This window comes from Pelodiscus sinensis, chromosome 4 (genome assembly GCF_049634645.1).
Source record: "Pelodiscus sinensis isolate JC-2024 chromosome 4, ASM4963464v1, whole genome shotgun sequence".
Taxonomy (NCBI): Eukaryota; Metazoa; Chordata; order Testudines; family Trionychidae; genus Pelodiscus; species Pelodiscus sinensis.
The window spans coordinates 80,811,746-80,825,087 of NC_134714.1; the positions used below are offsets into that span (position 1 = coordinate 80,811,746).

The window sequence follows — 13,342 nt, forward strand, 5'->3', positions numbered from 1 at the left end:
TCAGACGCACTGCAGTGCAAAGAGAGAAAAAAACACCTCCCTACCTGTCAAAGGCAACGTTATTATAATCCATGCACACACACACATTTAGGTTGTGAAATGCAACGCACACGACATTAGGGGTTTGCCTATAAATAGAGCCCGCGAAGGTGCGTGCATGGCCAATTTGTTCCCCAAACCGGGAGGGGGAGCGGGGTGTTTTGCGAACGTGGGTGATGAGTTATTCTGCTCTGATCAGTTACTCAGGAGGTGCCGCCTGGATTGGTGGTGTGGGGGTGGATGCGTGGGTGGGAGGGTGAGTGGGAGGGGGGTTTTGCTTCTCTCTGTCTCCAAGTCAGGCACAGAACACGAACTGTTTTTTTTTTTTTTTTCCTTTCTCCTGGAAGAGTGCAGACACACATTACGCGAAACCCACAGCCTTTTGCGAGACACACAGCTCGAAACGCTCTAGTTTATTTATATAACCACCACCACCCCCCACAACACCTTCTTCCTTTCCCTTCCCTCCCCAAATTCCCTGGAAATCCAGCTCAGGCATGTGGAAGCGGGACAAGCGTTTCTGTTTGGGGTTTTTTTTGTTTGTTTGTTTTGCTTTGGGGGGTTTTTTTGCACACAAAAATTTAAGTGAAGAAGCTGTTGCAAGGTAGGTGTCTGTACGTATGTGCGCGTGTGTTGTGCTTTTTAGCTTTTTGCAAAGTTTTCTGCTTTCAGTTGTTGGATGTTTTTGCAAGCAGCAGACTTGGCTGATTTGTTCTGCTCCCTGCCTTTTAAAAACCTCAGCAGCATTGCATTTCCCCCTCTTTTTTAAAAGAAGAGTCCTAGACTGTCGTGTCGTGCGTCTTGTGTATTTGATGATTCCTGCAGGAAAAGCCTGACCGTTTTTGAAGAAATACCGGGAGGGAGGGTATGTAGGATTTTTTCCCACTTTTTTTTTCCCAGAGTTTCTGACTTTCACTTTGTCACGTTTTTAGTGGGTTGGCTCACTCTTGTAATGATCTTGCAAATGACATTTTAATTGCAAAAAGGTTTTAAAGTCAGCAGCAGCAGGAGGGTGGAAAGGAGTTGGCACTTCTTGCATACAGAATTTGCCACCATTGGGAATAAACAGACAACCTATAGATGTGGGGGTCTCAGTTAAGTAGTAAGAGTAAATGGTAACAAAATAATAATAAGAACTCTGATGCAAGAGTGAGAGGCTGTTAAAACCTCCAGCCACCTGTAGAGGGAAGTCTTTGTACATAGTAATCGTTTATAGCTGTAGCTGTAGGGAAACTAAGGAGAATTACATGTTCCAAACTTTGCCACTCTCTATATGCAATAAGAGGTGCAAGCTGTTTGATTAATTTTGGGGTGCTTTGAAAATGCCAGAGCCCTTTAGACTAAGAGTGGTATGTACTATCTTCTGACTCTTAACTACAATGAAGGTGAAGACTGAAATATCTCTGGCAGGTTCTGGTTACTTTTAAGGTTGCTTCACTCGAAGAAATGATTATCAACAGATGGTTCACCTGAGCAGAGTAGTTTTGATTTATTGATAATTTCAAGATGTGTTTATAATCTGGGAAAATCGGGGGGGGGGATTATTGTTTGGGGAAAAGGGAGTCATAACATTGTTTACAAAGTGGCTATAGGCATTAAGTGGTGCATTGGTTTTATGCACCAGCCTTTTACCACTGGGAATCACAATTCAGCTTCTGATTTCTTTAAGGTACTAGTTAAAATAATCATCTTATACATAAAATGTTATATGTAATGATGTAATGTCTTGTATAACACTTTTCATCTTGAAGGATCCCAAAATGCTTTACAAAACCATGGCTCTGACCTTGCAGTTGGGGTGACCCCATCACCTGTATGGAACAGATTGACTTGACGGAGGTTCTATGCCCCAATTCCAGGATCAGGGTCAGTAGGCACAAAAATACAGAGGAGCTGCTCAAGATCAAGACTGACACACTGGCTGAGGTGTGGCCTGCAGTGTAAGGAATGAGGCGCATAAGAAGGGTGGGGAGGTGGCACTCCACCTGTCTTGAACCAGTCCTTTCAGTTCTCATTCTCACATGTTCCAGATTCACCCAGGATTGTGCTCTTTTGTTTAACTGCAGAACTGGAGTATTTGGCTTCCGGGAGCAACATACTAACACGGTGAAACTCGTGAACGTGTCTGGTATGGCGCTATGCAGCCCTCATCTATGATTCTTATCCCCTGTATCTTCCAATCCATTCTCTATCCTACACCCTCCCACACACAAAAATTATACAGATTTTGAATTTGTTTAACCTTAATTTAAATCCACTCCTCTCTCCCTACATCAGTAGTCTGGATACCCTCGTGTTAGAATAAAGCAGCTGTCCATCTTGATGGGTGTTGCATCCAGACTCTCACTCTGGTTGGTGAAGATTTACATAGGACAAATCTTTCTTCTCTTCTTCCCTCTCCCCATGCTATTGCAACAACCAGGACCAGTCACGAGCTGATTACACTAGTACAGGGTTCTTGGTCAGGCTTGATACCATTGTGCTATGAGGTCATGCCTCTGACCTCTATCTCTTCTTCATCGAAAGTGACTCGTGATTTTCTTTCTTGCTTTGCCTTTTCATTTCCAGTTCCCCTGATCTGCTTTTGTCTTCTGCCCTGAAAAACCAATCCTTGTCCATGGGGAGACAGCTTGATCTCCTACTGCTTGGTGGTTTTCCTACTTGAATGTACTGAATGTAATTTCAGCTAGTCGTTGCCACCATATTAAGACCAATTCAAAAACCACAAAATTGTCTTTCTAATTAGGCAAAACGTATTTGCATTTACAGTTCTCTGGATCTGCCATCTGTGGCTGAGTGGTGCTTTCTGATGCACTTCTCCAGCTCGTTTCTTTTGCCCTGTTCTTAGACCCTTTGATTGCACACTGTAGTCCCCACTGCTGGGTGATCATAGCTAGATTCCTTCACACAGTCATGTTTGTATGTTCACATGCTGTAGCTACAGTGCGCAGTCATGTGCACACAGACATTTTCAAAGACGTGTTTGAGCACACGTGTATGTTTCCAGTCTTGCAGATACATTTGTACCACTCATAGCAAATGTTTCCATTCAGTACAGAAGAATTCACAGCCATCCTGGATCAGACCAATGGTCCATCGAGCTAGGTATCCTGTCTGCCAAAAGTGGCCAATGCCAGATGCCCCAGAGGGAGTGGACAGAACAGGGAATCTTCAAGCAATCCCTCTCCTATCCCCTATTTCCAGCCTCTGACATACAGGCTACATCTACACTATATTTTTTTCCTGCAAAAAATATGCTAATGAGGGACTCATTTGCATGAGTTGCAATCTCATTTGCATATGTTCTGCCAATCCGTTTTTGCACTAGGGTTTTTTGCGCAAAAACAAGCAGTGTGGACGTTTTCTTTTTGTGCAAAAACCCCTTTTCCCACAAGATCCTTATGCCCCAAAAAAGGAGGTATTCCGATCTTGTGGGAAAAGGGGGTTTTGCTCAAAAAGAAAATGTCCACACTGCTTGGTTTTGCGCAAAAACCCCTAGCACAAAAAAGGATTGGCAGAAAATATGCAAATTAGATCATGACTCATGCAAATCCCTCATTAGCATATTTTTTGCCAAAAAAAACTTGTAGTGTAGACATAGCCTAGGCTCGGGACACCATTCCTACCCATCCTGGCTAATAGCCATTGATGGACTTAACTTCCATGAATTTATCTAGTTCTTTTTTGAACCCTGCTAAAGTCCTGGTCTTTACCACATCTTCTGGCAAGGAGTTCCACAGGTTGACTGAGCACTGAGTGAAGAAAATCTTCCTTTTGTGTGATTTAAACCTACCTATTAATTTCATTTGGTGACCCCTAGTTCTTATGTTATGGGAACAAGTAAAGAACTTTTCCTTATTCACTTTTCCCACACCAGTCATAATTTTATAGACCTTTATCATATCCCCATTTAGTATCCTCTTTTCTAAGCTGAAAAGTCAAAATCTTTTTAATCTCTCTTCATATGGGACCTGTTCCAAACCCCAATCATTTTGTTGCCCTTTTCTGAATATTTTCTAATACCAATGTGTCTTTTTTAAGATGAGGCAACCACATCTGTATGCAGTATTCCATATGTGGGTGTACTATGGATTTATATAGAGACAATAAGATATTCTCTGTCTTATTCTCTATCCCTTTTTAAATGAGTCCTAACATTCTGTTTGCTTTTTTGACTGCCGCTGCACACTGAGTGGATGTTTTCAGAGAACTATCCACAATGACTCCAAGACTCTCTTGAGTAGTTATAGCTAAATTAATACCCATCATATTATATGTATAGTTTGGATTATTTTTCCAATGTGAATTACTTTACATTTAGCAACATTACATTTCATTTGTCATTTTTTTGCCCAGTCACTTAGTTTGGTGAGATCTTGTTGAAGCTCTTCACAGTCTGCTTTGTTCTTAACTATCTTGAGCAGGTTAGTATCATCTACAAATGTTGCCACCTCACTATTTACCCCTTTCTCAAAATCATTTATAAATAGAACAAATAGGATTGGTCCAGTATGGACTCTTGGAGGACACCACTAGTTACCTCTCTCCATTCCGAAAACTTACCATTTATTCCTATCCTTTGTTTCCTGTCTTTTAACCAGTTATTAGTCCGTGAGAAGACCTTCCCTCTTATCCCATGACAACTTACTTTAAATCTACTGGATCCCCCTTGTCCGCATGTTTGCTGATTCCCTCAAAGAACTCTAGTAGATTAGTAAGGCATGATTTCCCTTTACAGAACCATGTTGACTTTTCCCCAACAAATTATGCTTATCTATGTGTCTGACAATTTTATTCTTTTTGATAGTTTCAACTAATTTGCCTGGTACTGATGTTAGACTTACTGGTCTGTAATAGCCAGGATCACCTGTAGAACCCTTTTTAAGTATTCGTATCACGTTAGCTATCTTCGAGTCATAAGGTACAGAATCTGATTTAAAGTATTGGTTACATTAGATCCTCTGCCCTCTTGCCACACGGTGGATGTCATGTGAAGTGGTGTTGTTCATAAGAGCATGGAAACATTCTGGGTATGGAAATAACTAAATGTTTATAGTTATATCAACAATACATTCATTTACACCACTTGACGGTTTTTCCCAATGTTTCTTAAAGCAAGCATGTAGCTTGTTAACTTTGTTTCAGTATGTCTCAGTTCATATGCTTTTGCCAAAGAGTATCTTGCATTATGCAGGTTGGACCTCCCTGGCCTGGCACCCTCAGGACCTGACCGGTCCCAAATGAGGGAATTTGTTGGATCAGGGGAAGTCCCCTGCCACCAACCTCCTAGGATACTGCCCTTCCCTCTGGTTGGCTCTGCTCCAGGCCCACTACCATTGGACTCCAGCCCTGCTGCTACAAGGCTTGGGCTTGGCATGCTGCTGCCAGTTTGCTAAGGTTCTCCAGGGATAGAGCTCCCCAATTGCTGTGGCCCTGCTTCTAACCTGCCCAGCTGAGGCTTCTCAAGGACAGATCTCCACGGCTGCCCTGCTTCTGTCCTGCCCAGGACTTCCCGGGGATGGGACTTACCGGCTGCTGGTGGACTTGTTGCTTCTGCACCCCACCAGGGCTCCTCTGGGACGGAGCTCCGCAGCTGCCCCACTGCTGCTGCCCTGGGACAGGGCTCCACAGAGATGGGGCTTGCTGGTCCCGCTGCTGCCCTGCTTAGCCAGGGCTCTCCCAGGAGGGGGCTCACCTGTCTTATAGTGGGGCTCCTCTCTGCTGGATTCCCTGACTGGCTCACATTCCCAGGCACCAGGGCTCTCTGGTCCAGCAACATCCATGATCCCGAATTTAAGAGGTTCAACCTGTAGTTCCTCATGCTTTGCTTGTTCTCCTGATACACTGATTCGCTTACACCAAGTTATGCCCCACAACAGTATTTATCACAAGGATGGAATGTAAACTAACTCTAAAGAAAAAAACTTTCAAGTGGTGGTAACATGCACTGTCTTGCAGTATATTTGCTAAGTACCTAGAGTGCATTAATGCTGGAAAGCCTCATTGGCCAAATAATATTTTCCTCTTTGCATAACACTTTTCATGTTGACTTACAACCATCAATCAAGCAGGCATAGTAAGAACATAGGAACAGCCATGCTGGATCAGACCAAAAGTCCCTCTTGCCAAGTATCATGTCTTGTGACAGTGGTCAGTGCCAGGTGCCCCACAAAAAATGAACCAAACAGGTAATCATCAAGTAATCCAGCACTGACAAATAGAAGCTAAGGACACCTCCCTGCCCATTCTGGCTAATAGACATTGATGGGCCTGTCCTCCATGCATTTAGCTAGGATTTTTTTAACCTGTTAAAATCTTGGCCTTTACAACATTCTCTGGCAAATAGTACCACAGGTTGACTGTGTGTTGTGTGAAGAAATACTTCCCTTTGTTTGTTTTAAACCTACTGCCTATTAATTTCATTTGATGACCCCTAGTTCTTTTCCTTATTTACTTTCTCCATACCAGTTATGATCACCTTAGTTATCTCTTTTCCAAGCTGAAAAGTCCGGTCTCTTTTCATATGGCACCCATTCCATTGCCCTAATAATTTTTGTTGCCCTTTTTTGCATCTTTTCCTATGCCGAGATATAATTTTTGACATGTGACCACATCTGCACCCAGTATTTAAGATGTGGATATACCATGGATTTATATAGAGGCAATAAGATATATTGTCATATTATCGATCCCTTTCTGAATGGTTCCTAACATTCTGTTTGCATTTTTGGCTGCTGCTGTACATTGAGTGGATGTTTTCAGAGAACTATCCACAATGACTCCAACATCTCCGTCTTGAGTAATAACAGCTAATTTAGACACCATCATTTTATATGTATAGTTGGGATTATGTTTTCCCATATGCATTACTTTGCATTTATCATAATTGAATTTCATCTGCCATTTTGTTGCCTACTCACCCAGTTTTGTGATATCCTTTTGAAGCTCTCTGTAGTCTGCTGTGGACTTAAACATATTTAGCAACTGTGTACATAAGAACGGCCGTACTGGGTCAGACCAAAGGTCCATCTAGCCCAGTATCCTGTCTACCGACAGTGGCCAGCACCAGGTGCCCCAGAGAGGGTGGACTAAAGACAATGATCAAGCGATTTGTCTCCTGCCATCCCTCTCCAGCCTCTGACAAACAGAGGCCAAGGACACCATTTTATCCCCTGGCTAATAGCCTTTTATGGACCTAACCTCCATGAATTTATCCAGCTTCTCTTTAAACTCTATTATAGTCCTAGCCTTCACAGCCTCCTCTGGCAAGGAGTTCCACAGGTTGACAACACGCTGTGTGAAGAAGAACTTCCTTTTATTAGTTTTAAACCTGCTACCCATTAATTTCATTTGGTGTCCTCTAGTTCTTCTATTATGGGAACTAATAAATAACTTTTCTTTATCAGCCCTCTCCACACCACTCATGATTTTATAGACCTCTATCCTATCCCCCCTCAGTCTCCTCTTTTCTAAACTGAAAAGTCCCAGTCTCTTTAGCCTCTCCTCATATGGGACCCGTTCCAAACCCCTAATCATTTTAGTTGCCCTTTTCTGAACCCTTTCCCAGGCCAAAATATCTTTTTTGAGGTGAGGAGACCACATCTGTACACAGTATTCAAGATGTGGGCGTACCATAGTTTTATACAGGGGCAGTAAGATGTTCTGGGTCTTATTTTCTATCCCTTTCCTAATAATTCCTAGCATCCTATTTGCCTTTTTGACCGCCGCTGCACTCTGTGTGGAAGTTTTCAGAGAACTGTCCACGATAACTCCAAGATCTCTTTCCTGATTTGTCGTAGCCAAATTAGCCCCCGTCATACTGTATGTATAGTTGGGGTTATTTTTCCCAATGTGCATTAGTTTACACTTATCCACATTAAATTTCATTTGCCATTTTGTTGCCCAATCACTCAGTTTGGTGAGATCTTCTTGGAGTCCCTCACAGTCTGCTTCTGTCTTGACTATCCTAAACAGTTTGGTATCATCTGAAAACTTTACTACCTCACTGCTTACCCCTTTCTCCAGATCATTTATGAATAAGTTGAAAAGGATTGGTCCCAGGACTGACCCTTGGGGTACACCACTAGTTACCCCTCTCCAATCTGAAAATTTACCATTTATTCCTACCCTTTGTTTCCTGTCTTTTAACCAGTTCTCAATCCAAGGGTAGCATCTGCAAATTTTGCCACCTCACTGATTTTCCCTTTCTCCAGTTCACTTATGAATGTGTTGAATAGGATTGATCCAAGTATAGACCCTTGGAGAGCACCGCTTGTTATCTCTCACCATTCTGAAAAATGACCATTTATGCCTACCCCTTTGTTTTCTATCTTTTAACCAGTTACCAGTCCCTTAGATGAACTTCCTTCTGATCCATGACAATGTATTTGCTTAAGAGCCTTTGGTGAGGGACCTTGCCAAAGGCTTTCTAAAATCTAAGTACACTATATCTACTGGATCCCCTTTGTCCACATGCATGTTGACCCTCTCAAAAAATTCTGGAAGATTGGTGAAGCATGAATTCTCTTAACAAAAACTATGTTGACTTTTCCCCAACAAATTATGTCCATTTATGTGTTTGACATTTCTGTTGTTTATTATGGTTTCAACCAGTGCCTGCTGCTGAAGTTAGAATTATGGCATTCAATTGCCAGGATCACTTCTGAAGCCCATTTTAAAAATTGGCATCACATTAGCTATCTACCTGTCATTTGGTACCTGAAGCTGATTTAAAGGCCAAGATTACAAATACCAGTTAGTAATTTCACACATTCGCATGTGAGTTCTTTCAGGACTCTTGGATGAATGCCATCTTGTCCTGGTGAATTATTACTGTTTAGTTTATCATTTTGTTCCAAAATTTACTCTACTGACACCTCAATATGGGACAGTTCCTTACATTTGTCACCTAGCACACTCATTTTACAGAAATGGATGTGCAATGCTGATGAGTGATTTGTCTACCTTTGCAGTCATTCGGGGGCAGATCCCAGAAGACAGCACAAATACAAGAACCATCTAGGAAAGAGACCATCTACTCCCTGCTTCTGGCTGTACATCTCTGAAAGCTACCTCAAAGGGCATTGACTTTTTCGTAGCTCCACATTGCCAGGTTAGCTCATGTCACTTTTATTTTATAATCCTGTTAAATCATCATGAAGATTCTCTTTAATTGTGCCTGGCACTGGTCTCTCATGTTGTCAGGATCACAAACAAGGTCACTTCTTAGCAAGATGGTTGCTCCACACTATTATATTTGAAATAAATTCCTTGAAAGATACACAAGATGCAAAGTTCTTCTTATCGTGTTGTGTACCTTCCCTCTTCAACTCCAGTCGCTGGCTGCCCACCACCTTTCTTAATGAGATTAGACTTTTCATCCCCGCCTTTGAAGCTCCAAATACCTCTACTCCTATCTTGGTCTCTCTATTTGTACCTTTTGCTCTGCTCAAGCTCTCCTTCCTAGCCACTTGCTTTGTATCTTTTTTCTACTCTGATCTTTTTCCCTTCTTCCCAAATATCCCTTATACCTATTACCCACCATTTGTTCAAATCTCTCCTGGAAACACATCTCTTCTGCAAAGTCTACTACTGCTTGCCTGCCTAAATGAAAAAGACCATTAGACATCTATCAAATACAAAAATCATTGTCTGGCTGAGTTAACTTTCCTCTGACTGTAAGTTTCTCTGCTTAATTTTATTTCTCCATTTAGGTACGAGGCTTCTTGGGGCAAGGGCTGTATTTTCCTCTGTCTTTTGTACAATATGCTGTCAATACTTAACTCATAGTTATAAAAGATAGTCCCTTTTGTTGGCCTGAGCAAAGCAATTATAACACCAGTTTTAACACCTGGAACCCAGTTTTCAGACTGAATTGAATGTCCAGATATGGAGTTTGACTGCCCTTCTAAGGTAGCTGTATTTGAAAAGTTGCACACAATGTTTAGCATGTTGGTAATGTGAGAAGAAAGTGGATGGTACCATAATAAAGAAGATTAATATTTGTAAGTAGGATTTTACAAAGTTCTCCATTAAGCAACAAATCCAGACAGTTTTTAAATATAAAAGTTGAACTACCGGGGAAATGATTCAATATGAAATGAACAAGAATTTAGTTTTTAAATTTCTGGTCATATATTCTTATAATAGTTGCAATTCTTGCAAAGGTAACACAAATATCATCTATAATTATCTGGAACATACCAAAAAGTATATAAAGCTCTTGCAGTTCCTCAGCTAGCTCTGCAGCATTTTATCACCCATCACCCAAAGACTTCCAGGCATTTACTAATACTCAATAAACAACACAATCAAGCCCACTCCCCCCTACTCATGGTCCAGTGAAGTAGATATGTAAAAGTGCACTTGTCTAACTATGTACATCTAGGCCAGGGCTACACAAAAGGGGAAGATTGAATCAAGATATGCAACTCCAGCTATGTTACTTACGTAACCGGAGTAGATGTACCTTGACGCTAGTTTCCCCACTGACCCCATAGCTTGAGGCTGATGGGAACAAATGCCCCCGTTGGCTTCCTTTACTCTTCCCAGAAGCAGGAGTACCAGCCACTGATGGGCGGGGGGAGGTTCCCCTCTGAGTTCAATATAGCAGGTCATTACTAGACCCGCTAAATCGAGATCCAGAAGATTGATTGCGGCAGTCTTCTGCTTAGTGAAAACATACCTTAGACATAGTGAGGTCAAGTGACTTAACTGCACCTAGGAGTGTTGAGTTCTAGTCCTTTGTTATAACAACTGATCAACATTAGCACAATGGAATTTGAAGAAAAACATTGACTCTTTTGATATCCCTTTGACTGTCCCTTGTCAGTCCTTGGAGGTGTGATCATGGTACACACAACAACCAGAATACAAAGGTGTTTCTGAAGAATTTCATAAGGGAACATGCTCTTCAAACTGTTAACTGTGTCTGCACCTTTCTGTTTATCTCCCAGTATTTCTTGTCCATCTGTTAGTCTGGAAGCTCTTAAAGATTTTCATAGAGTGGATCAGGCCACATCTTAATACAGAGAGGCTCTTGTGGATACTTCCCCTCCCATTTTCAGTCGCACACACTACCTCCTTTCCATTCATGATCAAATAACATCACTGTAGCAAATAGAGTCTTTGTTTATGTGGAAAAGGAATAGGAAGGAAATAATTTTGTTTTTAGTTTATTTTTAATGTAATTTAGCACCTTGGAAAGAAATGAGCCAGTATTATGTGTCCAGTCAACCCTCTGTAGGAATCTGGTAAATATGCTGTAGACACTGGTGGTTCACAACCATAAACTGAGACCCATTAGTTTATCTTGTGAATTGTGAGGCAGAGACTGCCCTGATCTTTATGTTATGGACAGAGCTGACCATGCTGTTAGTTTTTAACAATTAGATATTAACTATTGGCAATGTAGATTTGCAGGCACAAACATGTTACTCATGGTCTTTATCTGCTGATCCACTGATCCTCCTATTCTCATTTGTACGTCTGGAATCCACTGTGTCTGATATTATTGTTTTGTACCGGTGAAGCCACATTTCCAAAGGTCTGACTTCTGGGTGGGTGGTAATGCCAGAAACATTGACTTGTGTAACCTAGGAACTGGGCATCCCCCTGCAGGTAAGTGGCAAAGTGACTGATAAAGCAACCTAGATTCAAATGCACCCCCAACTTCTCTGGCTCAGTAATAACTCTGCTGTTCTGATGTATTATGATTTTTGATAGCTAAATTAAATTTCATTGGAAATTAGGAAGCAACAATTATAAATGGGAACAGTGAACATCACAGGCCAAGAGGATTGTTGAACAAATCTAGTCATTGTAAGCCCACATACCTCAACACATCCTTCACCTCATCGTGTCTAATTTGTTGCTAAATGCACTCTACGTCTTATTCCTTTTCACAGGGTATCCAACCATCTTCCTCCTTGAGATGATTTGATTTCTGCTGCTGATCGAGCTATTTGGCTCCATGTTCTCACTGACATCTCAGTAAAGAAATTCTGCCTATGTTACTTAAATGTGACTTCTCTCCCTACCCCATCTTCTAGAACTGCCTGTGATACTTGGTTTTGGATTAGTTATAGCCTCATGGGGCTTTGTGGCATCTCTTCATTGCCACCTCTCTCCTTTTTTCTTCCACCACAAGAGGATGCCCAAAGTTCCCCAAATTATTGTTGCATGTTTTTCTTCTAATTTATTCATCCATCCTACAAGATGGTGACCAAGAATGAGTGCAAACTATGCTAAGGTAATGGAGTCTTGTTCATGAAAAGTTCCAGTTCATTGTTTAGTGAAGGTCAAATTTCAACAGAGAGCCCAATCCAATTTAACAGTGGATTCACCAGCAACTGTATCCCATGTGTCTGAAACATAGTACCAGGTCTAATCTATTTTTCCCCTATCAGTGTGAATTTCACATCAAGGAGTGGTGTGATTTTCTTTATATGCCATGCTCACATATTTAAATCTTTGTGCTTTCTTTTTTTTCTTGATCTAAATTATGCTGAAGGTTTCCATTTTTTAATCTTAATGCTACCAACTACTTTTTCTAGGGGCTAACTTTCTGTCCAGTGAGCAAGATACTGTTTCAGTGATTACCACCTTTTAAATTACTTCTTAATATAAACAGAACAAACAACCATACGAAACACAAATAAAGAAAACAGTGCCACTATACCACATATTTCAATCTGCTGGGGTTCAAGTTGATTATTGATAGCTTTTGGTGTAATGCAGATGAGACGACAGTCATAAACCAGTGGCCTATTTTGTTGGTTTAATGGCTTGTATTTTCAGATTCTCTGACAATTCTATAAATGCTTGTGCCAAAAGGTCCCTGGTATTATAGTGAAGCCACATCTGTTAATCACTAACAGCTTTTGTCTGTTTGGCACATGAATTTTTCTATTACTAATGTAATACACACACTTTGACTATTGTCAAAGAGAAGGCACTTTTATCCTTGTTATGACTCTTCTTAAATTATGGTTTCTCTGATTATTTATAATACTGCTTTGTCCTTTATATGGTGCCTTTCATAAACAGTCTCCTAAAGAACAGCATGGTGAGGTAGGTGAGTATCATACCCATTTTCTAGTTGGACAACAAGGGCACGGAGAGAAAATGTTCTTTGCTCATGGTGACACTCAGAGCTGGGAAAACCTTTAAAATGTTCATGGGAAAACATAATATATATAATTTAGATGAAAAAAATCAGATCAGACCTACTCCTGTAGTAAATCTGGGACTAGCACCCAGGGATCAAGACTCCCAGTCCCCTGATCTCTAACCACAAGTTAAC

The 13,342-nt window shown here is 41.1% G+C and overlaps 1 long non-coding RNA gene across 2 annotated transcripts in view; it reads left to right on the forward strand.

Moving 5' to 3' along the window:
- The first annotated feature begins 394 nt into the window (after nt 1-394).
- Nucleotides 395-13,342, forward strand: part of LOC102445428 (uncharacterized) — a 104,147-nt gene continuing 91,199 nt past the window's right edge. Inside the window, exon 1 of one of the 2 annotated variants that reach the window (XR_012903526.1) lies at nt 395-643. This is a non-coding gene — a long non-coding RNA (uncharacterized LOC102445428). The remainder of the gene's footprint in view (nt 644-13,342) is intronic. The other variant, XR_012903529.1, reaches the window with a different exon arrangement.